The sequence below is a fragment of the Sus scrofa genome, chromosome 1, assembly GCF_054392235.1.
Source record: "Sus scrofa isolate SSC_HxYL_T2T_F1_AM1 chromosome 1, Sscrofa_HxYL_maternal_Yorkshire_Landrace_v2.0, whole genome shotgun sequence".
In the NCBI taxonomy this organism is placed as follows: Eukaryota; Metazoa; Chordata; class Mammalia; order Artiodactyla; family Suidae; genus Sus; species Sus scrofa.
In genome coordinates this window covers 29,577,564-29,600,740 of record NC_139383.1, presented here as the reverse complement: position 1 = coordinate 29,600,740, position 23,177 = coordinate 29,577,564, and positions in this window count along the sequence as shown.

Sequence of the window (23,177 nt, the reverse complement as noted above, 5' to 3'; positions counted from 1 at the left end):
TTAACTTAGAATTCCCTGGAAATGAAAAAGTAACAGTAACTGCTCAGCTCGGTCCTGTGGGTGTGATTCAATCTTTTCCTGGAAGCAGACGAAGCTCTCATTAAGGACCTCGAACTAGCTGGACACAGCGGAGCTTCCAAAAGTGGAGTCATTCCAGGTGAAGGGATGCCTTAGTCGCTTCGGCAGACTGTGCAGATTCCTGCTGATGAGTTGAGCACCGCAAACAGTGGAAGGAGGATGCAGGATAAAAGAGTACTCTCTTCTCCGTATAGAAGGCCTCACTGAGCTCTTTAAACAATTTACTCCTACAGGGCTAGGGGAAGGCTTGCTCCTTTCCAGTGAACTCGTGAAGGACTTTCATGGAATGTGGTGGGCCTGGAAACCCCTGCCCTGTGTGTGTGTGTGTGTGTGTGTGTGTGTGAGTGAGAGAGAGATAGCACAGGGCAGCTCTGCTACTGGGACCACCTTGAATCAAGACTCCCCACTCCATTTCCCACCAGACTTTTCTATCTTTGAGTTGTCAACTTAAAAAAAGTTGGACAGGGAGTTCCTGTCATGGTGCAGTGGCTAACGAATCCGACTAGGAACCATGAGATTGCGGGTTCGATCCCTGGCCTTGCTCAGTGGGTTGAGGATCCGGCGTTGCCGTGAGCTGTGGTGTAGGTTGCAGACATGGCTCGGATCCCATGTTGCTGTGGCTCTGGTGTAGGCCGGTGGCTGCAGCTTCGATTAGACCCTTAGTCTGGGAACCTCCATATGCCGCAAGAGCGGCCCTAGAAAAGGCAAAAAGACCAAAAAAAAAAAAAAAAAAAAAAAAAGTTGGACAACTTGAAAGTTGAGTGAAGTTTTATTTGGGGAGAAATTAGGACTTAAGCCTCGAGACAGCATCTTAGGTAACCCTGAGAAACTGCTCAAGGAGGTGAGATGGGAAGCTAGGGTATATGAATTTTTGCACAAAGGGAAGGTAGTAGGAACAAAAGGTTTACAGATAATCAGATTTACAGAAAAGGAGTTACAGAAAACCACTTTTATGGGAAGATGGAATGGTCTGGGTTTACTGGCATTTCTCCTTTGATATGCACCTCAGCTATGGGCCAATATTCTTTGTCTCTTTCCTGAGTTCCCTCAGGGCTCACTGGCCCACCTTGGGAGTGACTGCCTTCACAGATGACCTGACATCTTTTGTTTTGTACACTTAACTACCGCCCAGGAGGCAGTATCTCAGACAGATCTGAAATACTGCCCCAAAGAGGAAAGGAGCAATATCAAGATATACGTGATAGGAGTTCCCGTCATGGCTCAGTGGTTAACGAATCCGACTAGGAAAGTGAGGTTGCAGGTTCGATCCCTGGCCTTGCTCAGGGGGTTAACGATCCAGCATTGCTGTGGCCCTGGAGTAGGCTGGAGGCTACAGCTCCAATTCGACCCATAGCCTGGGAATCTCCACATGCCAAGAGTGCGGCCCTAGAAAAGACAGAAAGACAAAAAAAAAAAAAAAAGAAAGAAAGAAAGAAAGAAAAAGATACAAGTGATAAAGTTGAAAGGGAAGGGGCACACAGCCAGGCACACTTTTTATAAAGTTTGCTGCTGGTCTCGTGAAGGTTATTACCAGGCACAAGGAGTAGATACCACCAAGAAGGGTTTTAGTGTTCTAGATAGGAGATGCAAGAATTCGGCTCATAAAATTTTCTCCTAAAAATATCTAACTGGCTGAAGACCTGTTCTTCCAGTGTTCCCAGAGTGCAGAGTGCCTCACTCCTGGTCTCCACCCCAAGCTCTGCTCAGGGGCTGCTGTGGGTCCGCAGCTGCAGTGGCTCATGATCCATGTAGAGGCAGATAGCAAGTGCCAAACTTTAGTTCGTGGAGTCCAAGCTATCTTCAGATGAGTGACCTTAAGAAGTCCCTTTGCATAGTCCCATGGGGGCTCAGCAAGTTAAGGGTCCTGCATTGTCACTGTGGTGGCTCTTGGTCACTGCTGTGATGACTCGGTCACTGCTGTGGTGAACATTCCATCTCTGGCCCTGGAACTTCCACATGCTATGGGTGTGGTCCCCCCAAAAAAAGTCCCTTTGCTAAGGTCTACTGTGATACATCACATAGTCTGCACAAATAATTTTTTTTTTTTTTTTTGTCTTTTTTGTCTTTTCTAGGGCCGCTCCCGTGGCATATGGAGGTTCCCAGGCTAGGGGTTGAATCGGAGCTGTAGCTGCTGGCCTACACCACAACCACAGCAACATCAGATCCGAGCCACGTCTGCGACCTACACCACAGCTCATGGCAACACGGGATCCTTAACCCACTGAGCAAGGCCAGGGATGGAACCAGCAACCTCATGGTTCCTGGTCAGATTTGTTAACCACTGCGCCACGATGGGAACTCCTGCACAAATAAAAATTTTTGGTGGCTCCCTTTTTGTTCCCAAAATGATATTTGGGGGACTGGGACCTCTACGAATTTATTTGAAAGGCCTAGAATGGAGGTCAGTTTAATTAATTAGTAGATGAGTTTGGTTAACTCTGTTACTCTGTTAATAATGATTAAAATTGTTATTTTTTCTATTTTCCACAGGTAATGCCTCATCAGTTTGCATTTCAGGCTGCAGCATGGTGGTTTTCAACTCTGGCTGTGCATTTGAATCATTTGGGGAGCTCTGAGCAATTCCAACATCCAGACCCATTGTAGGGGAGAGTTTGACTCCATCTAGGGTAGGTCTTCAGGCATCATATTTTTTTTTCAAAGCTTCCAGGTGGTTCTAAGGGCAGCCAAAGTGGAAAAACCATCTTGAATTCTATAATAGGACACAAAAGTCAATTCATATCTGTAGGCTGTTTGGGAGCAGAATTCTGCAGGAAATTCAGTCAGTAGGAATTCCTGCTCTGGTGCAATGGGTTAACAATCTGGCGTTGTCTCTGTAGTGGCTAGGGCTCCGTCCCTGGTCCAGGAACTTCCATATGCCTCAGGTGCAGCCATAAATAAATGAATCAATACATAAATACACAAGTAAATTAATTAATAATGAAATTCAAAAAGAAAAAAGAAATGAAATTCAGTCAATAAAATTGCAAGCAAAAGCTTTTTTTCTCAATTTGTCTGTAAAATTTCTAACCTCACAGCTTGAGAGAACTTAATCCCTATAAAGTCCAATCTGAGTAACCAAATCAGCTGGGATGTTTTTGCAGTTGGCTTACATATGATTGATTTGGACTCTAGTCTGGAGTCAATCTATGTCCACAGAGCCAGTCAAAGCTGTGAAACCTCCATCTTGCCCTCTCTGTTTTTATTCATTTACAAGCAAGGTCAATAACTTTCCCAAGACCAGTAGTGGGTAGGGAGAGAGCTGATTTGGCTTTTGAGGACAGTGACTGACTGAAATAATGGTTCCGCTAGGTTTCATTTGATTGGGGATATTCGCTGGACACCTACCCAGTCAACTGAGGGGGGCAGAAGTGTGACTTTTCTACTTAATGTCACCCTTCCATTTGATGGAAGGGGTTTTGCGAGTTGAATTGTTGGCCTCAGGAATGTTGATGAAAGATAAATGTAAGGAATTTACAAGGGCTAAGTCGCTAAGCCCTTGGAAAGTCTGAGGAACACACATATCTAAAACTTTTCTGGAGGGGGAGAGCGCAAGGTGAATGAGAGGGCATAAAGAACAAAAGGAACCAGTATTTTAACATGTATTCATTTAGGAGTTCCCATCGTGGCTCAGCAGCAACGAATCTGACTAGTATGCATGAGGACTCAGGTTTGATCCCTGGCCCCGTTCAGTGGGTTAAGGGTGCGGCATTGCTGTGAGCTGTGGCATCAGTCTCAGACACAGCTTGGATCTGGTGTTGCTGTGGCGGTGGCTGTGGCCAGTGGCTACAGCTCCGATTCCACCCCCTGCCTGGGAACCTGCATATGCCACAGGTGCAGCTCTAAAAAGACCAAAAAAAAAAAAAAAAAGTGCATTCATTTATTTATTTATATTTATTCATTTCTTTTTAAAGTGCATTCATTTAGAGGTGTCCTTAGCTAGTGTTGAAGGGGGAGGCACTTGCATTTGGCAACTGCTGTCACTACATTACCACACCTTTACCGTGAGAGCTGGGGGTATTGGGGGAGAGGGTAAGCAGGAATTCAATGTAAGAATGGCTGCCATCCATTTAAAGCCATCGTCGCAGAGGGAAGTAATTGGACTTAATGGAAAGAGAGTTTTAGAATGAGAGCACATGATTTGGTTTATCTAATTCTGTTAAATTTATACTTTAGATTATCTCATTTAAATTATCTATTTTTCCATTTATACTTTGTATCCCGAGCCTTTACTCAGAAGGCAGATTTTTCTTCACAAAAGTAACAGAGGTCTGTTCACCTCTCCTTCAAGGTCGTGTTGTATGGTCACTCTCATCCAGGGCCAAAGGACCCAGGACCTTCAAATGCAACCTCTTTCAATGAAGGGTTGCTTGAGTCACAGGATGCAGCGACTTGAAAAACTCTAGCACCGTCCTAGTCTCTGGAACAGCGGTGTGAAGCCTCCACGGTCCTGAGCCACGTCCTGAGCCTCTGGGGGTTTCGGTAGCTATGGGAGCCGGCATTGCTTGTGCAGGAGGATACAGCCTCTCAAGGGCACCACCATCACTCCCGAGGACAAAAGCCACAGGGCCTTGGACTGCACATTAGGTGAACACTAACTGTTCATTTCCAAAAAGAAAATCAGTCTTGCCCTCCAACAAGATCCTTTATCCCAACCCCCCAAACCAGCTCCATGGAACCAACTAGTTAGTGCTCATGTTGAGTTAGGTCGATGACACGGTGAACTCCTCCAGACCTGCACTGGGTGTTTCCTCTGAAAGAGGGAAGTGCTATAGAGCAGCCAGGGGTGGTGAGAAGGCCTAGAGGGAGGGTGGCTGGTGGAGCCCCCAGGAGGGGAAGTAGGCAGCAGCCTGCCTCATAATCTTTCATGAATGACTGAAGTCACGGAAACAATGGATTTTGTGATAGGATAGATAATAGGAACGAATTTCCACTCCGGGAGGGAAATCAGGTTTTCTCGCCTCTCAGCATGCTCGCATCCAGGAGAAGTCTGAAATTACTGTCGTCAAGCCCTCTCTTCACCTCGTTCCTTTTATTCTTTGGAGATTGTCAGAGAATCTGCTGTGCCATTAATAATAAACAGATTTATTGTTACCTTTCACTGAAAGCAATATTATTTGGGGATATATTTTTGTATCAGCTTCAACACACACGTCACCATTTATGGTTTGTGGCACAATGGTCTGCTTTCTACATTTTTGTCATTCTTCTCCAATAACTTGTGTACATATGAACCGTTACATCATGGTGATTTATTCACTCAGTGTAACAGGCAAGGTAGCAATAGAGAGTGATCAATTCAATAGGCGTTTATTGGGGAACTGGTTCATTTAAGGTACTGAGCCCAGGTACGGGGATAAGCACAAAAATTTCTGACTTGAACACTCTCCCAGATGCTTCTGTTCTAGTGAAGGAGATAAACCGCAGACACAAATAACTGATTCAAAGTAGAAACTGGCAAACGTGAAGTATAAAGACGGGGTTATGAACTTTCTGAGGATAGTATCTTAATGCCTGACTTGAGTCCAGAGTTGAGAAAGGGTCAGAGAATGTCCTATGGAGGGGGTGCTTTTTGCCCTGGGTTCTGAAGGGGGTAAGGTTTGGACAAGTCATGGTGGGTGGAGGTGACTGGGGTGGTAGAATAGCGGGGGCAAATGCACAGCCCTGGGAAAACATTGAGCCCTTTCTGGCCCCATAAACTAGCTCTTAGGTTGTGACTCAGAGCTCATGGGTGATGCTGGTAAGAAGTAAGTTCTGCCAGAGCGAGATCGTGAGAGCACTGGGGTGTCAAGCTAAGGAGTTTGACCTTCACCAGATAGTTTCCTGGGTTTAGAAAAATACAAATCCACATCTTTTCAGAGCAGGAAACACCCTGGCCACCTTGGCCCTCCCAGCTTGCACCTGGTATGTCTGTGGTGAGCTCCAAACACCTGGTTGTCCTGAGTCACCTTGGCACAGACACCCATGTACACTGCTGGGTGCCCCCATGGGCCTGCCATTCTGCCCTTAACCCCACTGGAATGGGACCCTAGCATCCATCTAGACTTTCCTGGAGGGATATGATCTTGACCCCTGTCTCCAGTACCCAGCCACCTGTAGCTGGCAAGACTCAAGAGCAGGAGGTAGGTAGGTAGGGCACTCAAAGCCAGTGCTTCTGGTTCTTTCTACTCTACCACATCTGCCTCCCATGATTTACCTTCCTCATGATGTATCTGTCATATTAAATGCCTAGGCCTCTAAGAACAGGAAAGAGAACTTTCATCTTGGTAGTGCTTCTCAAATTTTGCTTCAGAGAGAACTAACCAGCCATATCAGAAAAGATGTCAGTTGCAAGACATAGTTAAGGCATTTATTCACATGCGCTTCTTCGAATACATAAATACATTGGACACTCCCCACATGAAAGACACTGAGCTAAACTAAACAATTAATAATAGGGAGTTCCCTTCGTGGCTCAGTGGTTAACAAACCTGACTAGGAACCATGAGGATGCAGGTTCGATCCCTGGCCTTGCTCAGTGGGTTAAGGATTTGGCGTTGCTGTGAGCTGTGGTGTAGGTCACAGACAAGGCTGGGATCCCGAGTTGCTGTGGCTGAGGTGTAGGCCAGCATTTGTAGCTCTGATTCGACCCCTAGCCTGGAAACCTCCACATGCCACGGGTACGGCCCTAAAAAGAAAAGAAAAAAAAAAAAAAAAAGAATTCATAATAACTTTTAGCACAGGTGAAGCAAAAACATGTTTGATATCAGAACAAAGCACAGTCCCCTTATATTACCGTTTATTGTTGCAAGATTAAACAATATATTTAGAAGTCAACACATGGCCCACAGTAGTCACTGGTTATTATTACCATTATTAACTCTATACACTGTCAATGGTCTGGCTCAGGAAGTTTTTTGTGGGAGATGATGTATTTGGCCTCTCAGTTTGAAGTTGTAGTGCTTTTCACCATCGAGGGATTGACACACCTTTTTCTGGAAAAGATCAGAGATTTGGTTTCTTCAAAGTTCTAGCAATCATTGCAGTGTGCCCCAATGTGGATAACTCTGGTTGCTAAGGGCAGTATAAATCAGGGCAAAAAGTGAGCTGATGACAGAATTCCCGTCGTGGCTCGGTGGTTAACAAACCTGAATAGTATCCATGAAGATGCGGGTTCATGGATATTAGTCAGGTTAAGGATCCAGTGCTGCTGTGAGCTGTGGTGTAGGTTGCAGATGCCACTTGGATCTAGTATTGCTGTGGCATCGGCTGGCAGCTATAGCTCGCTGTGCAGTCCAGCAGCTATAGTTCCAGTTGGACCCCTAGCCTGGGAACCTCCATATGCCGTAGGTGTGGCCCTAGAAAAGACAAAAAAAAAAAAAAAAAAAAAAAAAAAAGAGCTGACGACAACTGTAATTTTATTTTCCTTGTTTTTTGTCACTTGGAGGGAAAAGGCATCTTAGGAAATGTTTGGGCTTGTGTCTGAGACAGTAGAGCAACATTCTGAAAATGAAACAATCAGCATGATGACACCAGCCTGGCATGGTGACCTCTGGACCGATCTGCCATCCCACAGCTGTACTGCACTGTTATTCATGGGAACCTGGATGCAAAGCCTTGTGTTAAAGAAACTTCCATGTCTTCGGTTCACTATTCAGAACACTGAAAATCTCCTTCTTTCCTGGAGATTGTAGCATCGGGCCCTTCCCTTGATCATGAGCAGAAATGAATGGTCTCAGCATAAAAACTGATTTTCCAGCACCACAAGATTTTGTGTCAATTACCCAAGGACAAAATAGCTATGAAATAAAATCTTAATACAAGCCTAGAGAGTTTTGAATCTCGATTTAGAGACATCATAAAAAGGAAAGATGACTACGTCAAGGAAGGTAATTTTCACTGAGGAAATGACGTTTAATCCTAGTGTTTTATTTGCAGCATTAGTGTCATAGGAGCATGTTTTATAGCAAGTCGCAGGGAGAGAAAAAGAGGGAAAAAATTAATTTTGAACCTAAATATACCAATGAACAAACAAGTTGGAAAAAGAAAAGTGAGTTAATTTTAACATCAGAAGGCTCATCCAATTTGTCTTGTACACTAACAACAAAAACAAAAATACATCATGTCAGGCCGAGTATGAAAGTTGCAAGAGCTTGTCATTTCCATTTTTTAATGGAAAGGGGAAAGGGGAAACAAATGCGTCTGGCTTACTCAATTTTTTCCGAACTTCAAGTTTCCACATTTAAATAAACATATGGAGATCTGCTGACTCACGGCACTTCCCTTTTGCTTGGTTCTTTAAGAACTAAGAATGGCATCACCTAGAGAGTGGACAAACAAACAGTGCAAGTTATTTATACACTCAAATAAGATAATCATGCACATTTATGTTTGTTAGGTGACCAAGTCTGCATGAGATCATCTCTAAAGAATTGTTTTTAAAATACTAAAACAGGAGTTCCTGTTGTGGTGCAGCGGAAACAAATCGGATCAGTATCCAAGAGAATGTGGGTTCGATCCCTGGTCTTGCTCGGTGGATCAGGGATCCGGCATTGCCTGAGCTGTGGTGTAGGTCACAGATGCAGCTCAGAGCTGTAGCTCCAATTCAATCCCTCACCTGGGAATTTCCATATACTGCGGGTGTGGCCCTAAAAAGCAAAAGTAATTTAAAAAAAATAAATAATAAAATAAAATAAAATAAAATAAAATAAAATAAAATAAAATAAAATAAAATAAAATAAAATAAAATACTAAACCAAATGCTCAATCCAGCAACAGTTTTTAGATTTGCAGGTGAAGCCTCACCTCCGGCAGATTAGTCCCGGTTTTCATGTTCCTGTAATACTTCAGATTTACATTAGCATTATTGGCCCCACAGTGCTTAATATTTATTGGCTTAAGTATCTCTCTCCCCAGTCACATGAATTTCTTGAGGCTTGACGGTCTTACCGATCTTGGTTTCTGTAAGTGAACCAAGGGCCATACCACCCAGCAGATAGAAGATTCCACTCAAGGCATAGACTCCTGTAAGTTCTTGGTCAGAGTCAGGACTAAGGAGGAAGCATTCAGCTTGGTCGTCTAGAGTAAGGACTACAGGAGTAAGAATGCATGAAGACAAACCCAGTTATTTAAATGATGTAGATGAAAAACTAAAGGAGCAAAGGGGAACCATCACACCAGCTTCCCCCATGAGTTTCTTGGTGATCTAGTTAGGATTCAGTGCTTTCACTCACAGAGTCAATCCCTGATCTGGGAACTGAGATCCACATCAAGTCACTGCACACAGTATCCCAGGGGGAAAAAAAAAAGCCCTTCTCTGAGGCATTGAGTTATTGGGTTCTTTTCCTGTCACCTGCTGGTTGGAGCCACTCTCTCCTTCATCCATCACAGTCACCATCTTCCAGTTCATCTTTCATCTACATCATTTAAATAACTGGGTTTGTCTTCATGCATTCTTACTCCTGTAGTCCTCACTCTGGATGACCAAGCTGAATGCTTCCTCCTTAGTCCTGACTCTGACCAAGTTCATCTTCTCCCACCTGGGGACCTCTGCCCTTCCTCTGGCCTGAATCACAGAGCCTAAACCCTTCTGCTGTCTTTGTTTGCAGCTCTTTTTTGGGGCCAGCCCAGAGATCTTTAAGGCTTGAATTTGAATGCCTTAAGGCCAGTAGACTTCCTGCAGTCTGCCTAGGGCTTTTGTATTTCTTTCAGTCTGACCCCTGCCAGATGCTCACGCTGGTGTTACTTGCTTGCCACCTCAAAGGAATTTGAGTTTGCAATCCCTGGACTAATTAATTCCTAGTAATCAACCAGTGATCTGCATGAATGTCACTTCCTCAAGGAAGTCTTCACAGCTCCATGCTCTCAGAGCATTCTGTACTTTCTCTTCACAGCACTCAGCATAACTGTAATTAAATAATCAATTGTATAATTAGGTTTAAAAGCCTATCTTCCTGGTGAGGACTCTTCTCACTGTGTCCTCCCTCAGTGCTTTACATTCAAAAGGTATTCATTTATTGAATGGGGGATGGATGATAAAGCTAGAATATTCCCCAACTTAATAATAGAAGTAATTTTCTAAAAGTTTAAAATGAGAATTATGAGCAAACACTTTTCTGGTATTTACTGAGACCTAATCCTTTCAGTAGACTCTGCTATCCCCTAACCCTGAGATAATACGGTGCAAAGGTGGTAAGGACAGTCGTTTCATATGAATATAGCGTGTTCCAAAAGAGAGAAGGAAGGGAGAAGCAGAGAGAGAACTCCAGGCCCCTTTTACATGATTAACCTAGAGCATTTCCACTCTTACCTTTCTTTTTTTTTGCTTTTTTAGGGTCATGCCAGTGGCATATGGAGGTTCCCAGGCTGGGGGTTGAATAAGAGCTGTAGCCTCTGGCCTACACCACAGCCACAGCAACGCCAGATCCGAGCCATGTCTGCGACCTACACCACAGCTCATGGCAACGCTGGATCCTTAACCCATTGAGGGAGGCCAGGGATCGAACCTGCAACCTCATGGTTCCTCGTCAGATTTGTTTCTGCTGAGCGGTGACAGCAACTCCCATTTGTATCCTTTTGTTTTTTAGATTCCACATATGAGTAATATCATATGTTTGTCTTTCACTGACTGGCTAACTTTACTTAGTATGATAATCTCTAGGTCCCTCCATGTTGCTACAAATGGCATTATTTTATTCATTTTTATGGCTGAGTAACCTTCCGTTGCGTACATGTACCCCACCTTTATCCATTCCTCTGTGGATGAACATTTAGATGGCCTCCATGTTTTGGTTACTGTAAATAGGGGTGCAATGAAAATTGGGGTGCATGTATCTTTTTGAATTATGGTTTCTCTTGATAGATGCCCAGGAGTGTGATTGCTGGATCATATGTTAACACTTTTTTTAGTTTTTTGAGAAAATTCTATACTGTTTTCCAATCTCTCTCTCTTTTTTTTTTTTTTTTTGGCCACACCCACAGTTTATGGAAATTCCCGGGCCAGGGATAAAATCTGAGCTACCACCAGAAGACAACACCAGATCCTTAAGCTGTTGCACCACAGAGTGAACTCCTCTCTAGTTTTATCTTTATCCCTCTTCTATCTTTTATGTAAATATAATGGACTTCTGCACAAGATTTGTCTGAACAAAACTTTCATCATGATGGGGACAATGTCTATTTTGTAGATTGTAGTATCAATAGCCCCTGGAATAGTTCCTGGCACTGAATGCGTTAGATTAATAAGCATTTGTTGAAGGATATTTTATATGGTAACCTACTCCTGGGTGAAGATATATTTTCACAGCTAGGATCAGATTCCCACTGTGATTCAAAATCAGGAAGTGAATAACCTGTTCTGTGGCAAGTTGGGTTGTACTCATTACCTGCCCCATGCACTGAGTATTTCTTCCATCCGATCCAATCACAAAACCAAATCAAATAACCATTCCTTCCCACAATGATAGTAATACTGGCCAGTCAAATGTATTTCACTCTTCTGCCTCCTGTATTCTGCTGTCTAAGTGAAATCAGTCAGACAATGAGACACCAACATCTAATGCTCTCACTTATATGTGGAATCTAAAAAAGGACACAACGAACTTCCTTGCAGAATAGATACTGATTCACAGACTTTGAAAAACTTATGGTTTCCAAATGAGACAGGTTTGGGGGTGGAAGGATGCACTGAGGGTTTGGGATGGAAATATTATAAAATTGGGTTGTGATGATTGTTGTACACCTATAAATGTAATAAAATTCATTAAGTAATTTAAAAAATGCATTTCACAAACTTCTTTTGTCTATGGTCATTCTCTCTGCTGCATTATCCTTTGCCTATTATCACATCGAAAATGTGGAGTTCCCACCGTGGTGCAGCGGAAGTGAATCCGACTAGGAACCATGAGGTTTCAGGTTCGATCCCTGGCCTTGCTCGGTGGGTTAAGGATCCAGCATTGCCTTGAGCTGTGGTGTAGTTTGTAGACACAGCTTGGATCTGGAATTGCTGTGGCTCTGGTGTAGGCTGGCAGCAACAGCTCCAATTAGATTTCCAGTCTGGGAACCTCCGTATGCCATGGGTGCGGCCCTGAAAGGACAAAAGACCAAAAAAATAAAAATAAAAAATGCAATAAATTAATTATCTTCATATTTTTCTTTTTTTTAACCTGACTTCAAAATGTACTTTCTTTATTTTCATTTTTTTAAAGTTTTATTGAAATACAGTTTGTTTATAAGATTGTGATAATTTCTGCTGTACAACGGTAATTCAGTTATGCAAATACACATATCCATTCTCTTTTAGATTCTAATTATCCTCATATTTTTCTTGATTTACAAATGGATCAGAATGTGTCCAAAGAATGCTTCACTGATGTGTTTGTTGAGAAAAATTGATTTATTTTTATTATTTGACCTTTTCATGTCTGAAGCAAACTAAAATAATGTAGATAATTTTCTATAGAGATGAGGTATTTTCTTAATGTGGTAATTAGCAGTGAAAATTGAGATATAAAAAATTACATGGAAGAGTGTGTGCCTTGTTCACTGTGCCAGATATCACCCATTTCTCTTCTTTCTTTCTTTCTTTTTTTAAAATTAGGATTTCATTTTGCTTTTGTTTTTGTTTTCTCTGTTTAGGGCCCCACCCTTGGCATATGGAAGTTCCCAGGCTAGGGGCCAAATCGGAGCTATGGCTGCTGGCCTACGCCACAGCCACAGCAATGCCAGACCCTAGCTGCATCTGCGACCCACACCACAGATCACAGCAATACTGAATCCCCAACCCACTGAGCAAGGCCAGGGATTGAACCCACAGCCTCATGGATGCTAGTCAGATTCGTTTCCACCGTGCCACAACAGGAACTCTAGGTTTTTGGTTTTTAGTTAGGATTTTGCTTTGTATTTTTTTTTTTTCTTTTTCTGTCCATGCCCATGGCCAGAAAGTTCCTGGGCCAGGGATTGAACCCATCCAGCAGTAGCAACCCAAGCCACAGCAGTGACAACTCAGGATCCTTAACCTACTGAGTCACCAGGGAACTCCAGATATAGTCCATTTCTATTCTTCCCCTTCACTCTTCACCCTTTTGCACTAAGTTCTCTGCCCCAAGGTAGACTGCATATTTCTTGCCTCTGGTTTCCAGTTGGGTCTGTCCAGTGGGGAGCCCCTGTAGGAGGTCAGAGTGTAGGAGCACAGTGAGATCAGGTCCCGTATTTCCCTACCTCTCCTGTAGGGTTGCTTGGGCTGGCGGCATAATCTCTAAGGTCAAAGCACAGTTCTGCACAAGGTGATCTTTCCCATCTCACTGCCACTGGGTTCAGCTTCCTCCTCTTGTTTCTTTATAACACCTGGTATTCCTAAAGCAGGGGCCTTCCCACTTTCTTTCTGTTTTCCCCACATTGGTCTTACCTCGTAAATAATCCCTTCACTAAACCCTCTTGGGGTATGCCACAAGTTGCCAGTTGGGCCCTGGTAGAGTTACTAGGGCTTTTGTTTGTGATCTTTCATTTTGATCAGGAATTAGTTCTGTGTGCAACAGGCCTGGTGTCCACTGGTTTAACTACTTGAAAGAGAAATATATTTTGGCCTCACACTCTATCATCTACCTTTTAAAAAAATTTTTTTTTTTACCTTTTTTTTAGGGCCTCACCTGTGGCATATGGAAGTGCCTGGGTTAGGGGCCAAATTGGAACTGCAGCTGGGACCCATACCACAGCCACAGCAATGCCAGAACCAAGCCACATCTATGACCTAGGCCAGAGCTCGAGGTGATGCCAAATCCTTAATCCACTGGGAGGCCAGGAATTGAACCCACATCCTCATGGGCACTACATTGGGTTCTTAAGCCACTGAGCCACAATGGAAATTCCCTGCCTTTTCAATTAGATGTTAAAACCTAAATCAGTCATATTTCCCTACATATTAAAATGTTTATTGTATCTTTTCAATACATTTTTTAATATGCCATGTATGGTTTTATCTTCTGAGAATTATAGTACTCTGGGTATTACTACTTTTCCTTTCAGATACTATTTTCTGTTCCCTTCAAGTTACTAAATGTCTTATTTTATCTGCTTAAATTACTACATACTCATTTTTAAAAAGTTTCTTTATAGTTGATTTACAATGTTCTGTCAATTTCTTTGATCCAGCTGTACAAATATATACATTCTCTTTCTCATATTATCTTCTATTATGTTCTTTCACAAGTGATTGGATATAGTTCTGCGTGCTATACAGCAGGACCTTATTGCTTATCCATTCTTTTTTTTTTTTTTTAGGGCTTCACCCCTGGCATATGGAAGTTCCCAGGCTAGGGATCGAATCTGAGCTACAGCTGCTTGTCTATGCCACAGCCATAGCTACAGCAACTTGGGACCTACACCATAGCTCACAGCAACACCAGATCCTTAACCCAATGAGTGAGGTCAGGTAACAAACCCCCATCCTCATTGATCCTCGTCGAGTTTGTTAACTGCTGAGCCACAAAGGGAACTCCTGCTTATCCATTCTAAATTTACTAATTTGTATCTACTAACCCTAAGCTCCCAGTCCATCCTATTCCTCCCCCTTCCCTACTATGTACTATTATTAACTCAACCACAAACTCTCTGTTATCTTTAAAATCCCTCAAGTGATTGAGACATATCAAATAATCTACCCATTTCATTTTAATGAAAAAGTATCTTCTGGAACATTCTTAACTATTCCAATATAGATTGGTTGCCATTTCCACTTGCAATTACTGCTCTCATCCTGAGATCTCCCCACACCACAATCTTGGGGATTCTTATTACGTTTTTTTTAATTGGATCCCATTTCTACTTTTGTTGATTTAGTTTCTTGTTTTTGTAAAACACAACTACCAGAAGTTTCCAGAAATAGGTGCAATGGAAAAGATAAAGTTTGAAAAAGTAGATGCCTGAAAATATCTTTGTCTTATCTTTATACCTAACTGCTAGTTTGGCTGGGTATGTAATTCTGGATTGAAATAATTTTCTTTCACTATCTTAAAAGTGTTTCTCCAGTTCCTTATATTTTTTCCTTTTTAGGCCTGCAGCCCTGGCATATGGAAGTTCCCAGGTTAGGGTCAAATTAGAGCCATAGCTGCTGGCCTATCCCACAGCAACAGCGACACAGGATCCAAACCACATCTACAACCTACACTACAGCTCACAGCAATGTTGGATCTTTAACCCACTGAGTGAGGCCAGGGATTGAACTCACCTCCTCATGGATACTATTTGGGTTCATTGCCACTGAGACATAACAGGAACACCTCCAGTTCCTTTTAACTTCCAGTGTGGCTAGTGGAATCCTTTTACCTGGTCTTTTGTATGTGACTTTTTTTCTCTCACTCTGGGAGTTTGCAGAATTTTTTCTTTGTTCCAATTATGCTATAATCAGTGACAATGAAATATGGTGTGGGTCTATTTTCAACCTACTGTTATGGGCATTCAGTGGGGAATTTTCATTAAGAAACTTTCTTTAATTCTGGAAAATTTTTGTAATTTCTTGTTAAATATTTTTCTTTGTTTCTTTCACCCTCTTTTTTCTGAAATCAACTGGGTAATGAACTTTTAGGACTTGTTTTCTAATTTTCGTATCTTTTCTCTTTATTTTCTATTTTTAAACTTATTTTAAAATTTCTGTATCATCCCCATAGCTTTATTTTCATCCTCTTATATTACATTTAAAAAATTCTAATGTTGTATTTTTAAATTTCTAAGATCTTTTCCCTGAGTAGTCTTTGAACAGTCTTTTTTTATTTTTATTTTTGAAAATAATATCCTGATCTCATTTCATGGTTGTATTTGTTTTTCTCTAGTATATTACTTATGATGTATATATCTTTTATTCTGTTTATTCATTTAACTTTTTTTTTTTTTTTTTTTTTTTTTTTTGTCTTTTTAGGGTTGCACCTGCAGCATATGGATGTTCCCAGGCTAGGGGTAGAATCAGAGCTGTAGCTTCCAGCCTATGCCAGAGCCACAGCAATGGCAGATCTGAGCCGTGTCTGTGACCTACACCACAGCTCACCACAATGCCAGATCCTTAACCCACTGAGCAAGGCCAGGGACCAAACCTGCAACCTCATGGTTCCTAGTCAGATTCATTTCTGCTGTGCCATGACAGAAACTCCTATTCATTTAACATTTCTTCCATTTTTTAAGTTACTGATTCTTAGCTTAGAACCTACTTTCAGAATTCCCACTTCCTCTCCCTGCACATCTGAGGTTTAGTGGTTTGGAAGTCTTACTTCCCAAGGGGGGAAATTCTCCACTGGGAATGCAACAATAGTTCCACCGAATTGGAAGATGAGGCTGCCACCCAGCCAATTTGGAATCCCCATGCCACTGAACCAAGAGAAAAAGAAGGGGATTAGTCTACTGGGTAGGATGATTCATCCTAATTACCAAAAGGAAATTGAGTTTGTGCTAAACAATTGGAAGCCTATATAGGGAAGCTAGGTGATTCTCTGAGCTGCTTTAGTATTTTCATGTCCCAAAGTAAATTTGATGGAAAATTACAGCATCCAAACAAGTCAGGACCGCAAAGATTCAGAAGCTTCAGGAAAGAAACTTGGATCATTCCATACTGGGTAAAGAAACCTGGATGAGGCTCTGGATGAGTGGAAAAGAAAATGGAATGAATAATGGAAAAAGGAAGTCAGAAATATTATTCTTGCTCACTTATGTTTTGTCCATTATACTTTTTAGCTGGTTATGTTTGGAATATTGATAAGCTATTTTAGAGGAATATGTATCTTTATAATTTTTTTTTGGCTGCCTTGTGGCATATGGAGTTCCTGGGCCAGGGATGAGATCTGAGCCACAGTCATAAACTAAGCTGCAGCTGTGGCAACACCAGATACTTAACCTACTGCGTCAGGCTGGGGGTTGAACCTGCATCCCAGCACTCCCAAGAGGACGCCAATCTCATTGCACTACAGCAAGTACTTAGAAGAATATGTATCTTTAAAACAATCACTTTATTAAACTTTATTAAAATAAAATATAACTTTTTAATTAATCTTTGGGTTTTTCTAGTTAAAATAATCTACAAAGAATGATAAATATATTTTCTTCCCAATAATTATATTTTTAACTTCATTATGCTTTTTGTAAGTGATTGTGGGTTTTCTAAGTTACAAAAATAATCCTTGCTTATAGCAAAAATTTATACATAGGAATATATAAAAGTTGTAGTTTTCTCCCAAGCTCACTCCAATTCCACTACCCAAATGTAAGCATAATTCCTAGTTTATATGTGTTCTTTGAAGTTTTTGTCTACACATGGACTTCTGTGCTTTCATGTACATTTATTTATTAACAGAAATAGAACTGTGTTATGTACACTTTTCTGAATTTGTTTCTTCATTTACTTAATATATTTTGACATCAATAAAGATAGTTCTACCTTATTATTGTAAACAGTTGTATATAATACCATATACATGAGTTCTCTGGAGTTCCTGTTGCGGCGTAGTTGTTAACGAATCTGACTAGGAACCATGAGGTTGCAGGTTCGATCCCTGCCCTTGCTCAGTGGGTTAACGATCTGTCATTGCCCTGAGCTGTGGTGTAGGTTGCAGACACGGCTCGGATCCTGTGTTGCATGGCTCTGGTATAGGCTGGCAGCTACAGCTCCGATTAGATCCCTAGCCTGAGAGACTCCATATGCTGCGGGAGCGGCCCAAGAAATGGCAAGAAGACAAAAAAAAAAAAGTCTACTTTTCATAATGGAGAGGGGGTAGAATGGAGTTGGTGAAAGTCACTCAATGTCATGGTCAAGACAGGAAGAAGACCTTTTTTCTCAGCACATCCCTGGTCTGAGAGAAATAGGTTTGGATAGATAAAGAAATAGAGATAAAATCAGAGTTCCTGTCGTGGCTCAGTGGTTAATGAATCCAACCAGGAACCATGAGGTTGAGGGTTCGATCCCTGGCCTTGCTCAGTGGGTTAAGGATCTGACGTTGCCGTGAGCTGTAGTGCAGGTTGCAGATGCAGCTCGGATCCCGTGTTGCTGTGGCTCTGGCGTAGGCCAATGGCTACAGCTCCAATTAGCCCCCTAGCCTGGGAACCTCCATATGCTGCAGAAACGGCCCTAGAAAAGGCAAAAAGACCAAAAAAAAAGAGTTCTCTAATATATATATCCAGTACTCTATTGTCGAGTTCCCCCCACATTTTGTTTTTTCAGTACATATCTTTGCACATACATCTTTATATAGTTGTGTGATTTTTTTTTTTCCTTCTGGACAAATTCCTAAAAGTGAAATTCTTGGGGAAACATTTTGCTTCTATATCTATCTATCTATCTATCTATATATAGATAGATAGATATAGATATATATATATATATTAGGGCCACACCCATGGCATGTGGAAGTTCCCAGGCTAGAGGTTAAATCGGAACTGCATCTGCTGGCCTACTCCACGGCCACAGCAACACCAGATCTGACCTGTGTCTGCAACCTACACCACAGGATTGCTGGATACCCAACCCACTGAGCGAGGCCAGGGATTGAACCCACATCCTTATGGACACTAGTTGGATTCTTAACCCACTGTGCCACAACAGGAATTCCCATATTTTGCTTTTTTATTTATTTTTTAAAATATAGTACCACTATGCTATTGTGACTAAAGATGCACTGTATTGATAAAATTAATATTTATTTATTTATTTTGTCTTTTTGGCTTTTCTAAGGCCACTCCTGTGGCACATGGATGTTCCCAGGCTAGGGGTCAAATCGGAGCTGTAGCTGCTGGCCTATGCCAGAGCCACAGCAATGCAGGATCCGAGCCTCATCTGCAACCTACACCACAGCTCATGGCAACACCGGATCGTTAACCCAGTGAGTGAGGCCAGGGATCAAACCTGCAACCTTATGGTTCCTAGTCGGATTTGTTCACCACTGAGTTAGGACGGGAACTCCAATAAAATTAATTTTTAAAAGATGCTCTCCAATGAATTTTTTTTTGTTTGTTTCATTTTGCTTTTTATTATCTGGACTTAAGTACCCCACCATGTTAAAAGCATTAAAAGAATTAATTCTGGAGAATTTACAGCTGGAAAACCACTGGCTTAAGAAACAAGCAACTTATTTCTTGAAAATTGCTTTCAATTGCTAATTCACTGTAGAAGAAAATATATCAACATAACTGGCAGTATATACTTTTTAGATTATAATTACACAAAAGATAGGGATGGAGTAGGCACAGGTAGTTGAAGTCCAGATAAAGGACCATACTTAAAGAGGGAAACTTAGGGGGCATTGGGAGCTCACTGTAAGTTAATAAATTGCTCAAGAAAACCATCAGCACAAGGCAGGCTTGCTTCATTAGTGGAGCCTTGAGAATTGCCTCGGGTTGTTGGGTGGGGTGGGATTAGGCCCCCATTCATATTCAGACCACGGGCAAGAGTTTGAGGGCCACCCTTTTGAGATTTGAATACACACCTTACCGGGATACCAAGGAGGAGCTAGAATTCCCAGAAAGGAAGAGGCGGTCTTTTCCAACCCCCACTCCCTTTGGATAATAAAAACTGTAGCCCACCAGATCCTTGGGGGCAGAGCTTCCTTGCCTGCCCGCTTACGTCTCTCCCAAGCCTCCTGTCTTAATAAATCTATTTCTTGCCTATCACCTTGTTTCTCACTGAATTCCTTCTGTGTGGAGACATGAAGAACCCGAACCTCAGTGAGTCCAGACACAGGGTGAGTGATTCTAATTTAAAACCTTGGGTTTAAGTCCCAATCTGGGTTTAGGCTGGGTTCGAGTCCTGGCACATGGGTTCAAGTCCCAGTCTGCGCTCTGGGTAGGTTCAGGCCATTGATGTGTTAGATTCACAAACACACTAATATTAAAAAATTTCTCTGGAATGTTTGGGCCTTTGGAACACATCCACGTAAATTCATAAGAGAACTATTTTTCCATGTAAATTCATAAGAGAACTATTTTTCCTATGGTCTTGCATTCACCCAGCATTTCAATCTATCCCACAGAGCTCTATTTTTGTATTCTCTTCCTTCAGCTGGAAGAAAAGTAAACTAATCTCTACACCTTTAAACCTTCATGATCTGGCCACACAGCGCTTTTTGAGGACATCATGATTAAGAACTGGATGAGGTGCTTAGTCAAAGTCCCTTTTCTTCCTCAGTGTCTGTCTAAAGTGGGGTTGGTGAAAAGAGTAGTGGAAAAGTGTGTTGTCTCAAACCCAAGAGACTCAAGGAGTATCTAAATGGGTACTATCAAGTTCCCGCTGTATCTCAGAAGTAATGAACCTGACTAGTATCCATGAGGACTTGGGTTCTATCCCTGGACCCACTCAATGGGTTAAGGATCCGGTGTTTCTGTGGCTGTGGTGTAGGCTGGCAGCTGCAGCTCTGATTCGACTCAGCCTGGGAACTTCCATATGCTGTGGGTGCAGCCCTAAAAGTGAAAAAAAAAAAAAAGGTACTATCTTTGTAGTATAAAGGGGCACTTGTATAGCAGGTGGTGAAGAATAAATAAGCATTTACTCTTTTGGGAGATTTCTCCAAGGTCTGCTTTTTTCCTCAACACTTTTCCTCATGACTTACTGAGGATTTACTGTGCTCCTAGCATTAAGCTTGGGATGAGGAATAGAGCACTAAACAAGATAAGACGCTTTTTTATTTATTTATTTTTGCTGTTTAGGCCTGCACCTGCAGCATATGGAGGTTCCCAGGCTAAGGATGCAATCAGAGCTGCAGCTTCCAGCCTACGCCAGAGCCACAGCAACGCAGCATCAGAGCCGCATCTGTGACCTACACCACAGCTCTCGGCAACGCCAGATCCTTAACACACTGATCGAGGCCAGGGATCGAACCTGCAACCTCATGGTTCCTAGTCGGATTCGTTTCAGATGTGCCACACGGGAACTCCAAGATAATAAGACTGTTTAAAAAGCAAAAGTCTTTACATTTTTTTGCTATACTCCCTGAGGTAATTTTGAAAAACTATACACCCCTTTGTACATTTTTAAGTTGATATATTATCTTGTTTGTGGGAGGAAGTGAGCTCCACCTCCTTCTACTCTGCCTTCTTGACCCAGCCTGTCTCAAAAAGCTAGTTGATACATTATTTTAAAATCTAAATTGGAGTTCCTTGCTGGCACAGGGGGTTAAGGATCTAGTGTTGTCACTGCTGTGGCTTGGTTCACAGCTGTGTCTTGGTTTTGATCCCTAGCCCTGGAACTTCTGCACTCTGTGGATGTGGCCACATTAAAAAAAATAATCAAACTGATAAAGAATGTAATTTCTACCATTTGTGACTAGGTAACATCACTCTGATGTTAAAATGGAACCTGTGTTAAGTTTCTTCCAAATATGGAACTATTTGGAGTTCCCAGTGTGGCTCAGTGTGTTAAGAAACTGATTAATGTCCATGAGGAAGCAAATTTGATCCTTGGCTTCATTCAGTGGGTTAAAGGAGCTGGCATTGCTGCAAGCTGCAATGTAGGTCACAGATGTGGCTCAGATTCCGAGTTGCTGTGGCTGTGGTATAGGACAGCACCTGCAGCTCCGATTCGACCCCTAGCCTGGGAACTTGCATATGCCAAGGGTGCGGCCCCAAAAAAGCAAAAAAAAAAAAAATTATGTGTGTGTGCGTGTATATACATATATGTTTTTTTGTATATGTAAAACTATTTCCCATAACAACTCTATTACATTAATGTTTACTAATATTTTGAATTATTAATCTTTTTGATTGAAGAAAATGTGACTTATCTAATAAAATAGAACTGTAAAAAGGCTGCTGAAGTCATATCTTTCACCATTCTAACTGCATAAAGTTGCTGAGTCATTTAAAGGATCAGCTCTTCTGTTTTGATGTTTGAGCTCAGATTTTTTTCATAACATTAGAAAGAAAGCTGAGAGAATATATGTTCCAATCTTCTCTTCTCCAGTGGAGACAACTGAGACCCAGAGAGGCTAGGTGACTTGGGATGCTTAGTTATCATTTGGTGACTTTTTCATTATTGTGTGATCAGAAATGCTTCAGCCTCTTTAGTAGATGTAGGTAAAAATTAAGGAGAGCAATAGCAGCCCTGAAACCCTGTATTATATAAGTCCCGAATAGAATTATTTCTTTTTAATGGGAGCAAATAACAACAACAATAATACTGCATTATGTACCAACGGAGACAAAGTCCTAGATATCATCATTTCTTTTCACTTTCCCTTGCATTTTTACCATTTTAGTTCTTCCTTACTATCGATGAAAGATTTTACTTAAAGTTTTGAATTAGTTTTATATTTCTATTTGGAACAAATTAATCATCTCTTCCTTTGATTTGTACATCTTCAATTTCACTGAGGAAAGTGGAAATAAGTTCAATTTTATCTTGCAAAATAAAACCTAAAGGGATTAATTTTAATCGCTTAGTGTCAGAGATAACACAGAGAGTTTGACAAATGATGCAATCTTCAAATATAATTTTCGGATGCACCTTTCAGCTAATCAATACCAGTTCAATTAAGTGGTTAGAAGACGCTTTTAAGACCCTATTATAGGAGTTCCCGTCGTGGCGCAGTGGTTAACGAATCCGACTAGGAACCATGAGGTTGTGGGTTCGGTCCCTGCCCTTGCTCAGTGGGTTAATGATCTGGTGCTGCAGTGAGCTGTGGTGTAGGTTGCAGACGCTCGGATCCCGCATTGCCGTGGCTCTGGCGTAGGCCTGTGGCTACAACTCCGATTCGACCCCTAGCCTGGGAACACAACTCCGATTCGACCCCTAGCCTGGGAACCTCCATATGCCGTGGGAGTGGCCCAAAGAAATAGCAAAGAAACAAAGAAAAAAAACCCTATTATATTAGTGAAATAGGTTAATTCTGTCTAGCTCAATTCGTAGCAATAATAATATAGCTTTCTGTTATAGTCAAAACCCTAGTTTGGTAACCAAATAAAGTTATAAACAGCTATGGAGAGAATAGAGGAATATATTACTGAGTCACTATTTGAATTAATAGAAAAGATTTCAAATATATTTAATAACTTCCCGCTTGTGATACAATTTGCTAACATTAGAAATGAGAAAATTAAGAAAAGGAACTAGATTAGAGAACTGGTATTGATATCTAAATTTGCTATTCTTTACAGGTTCT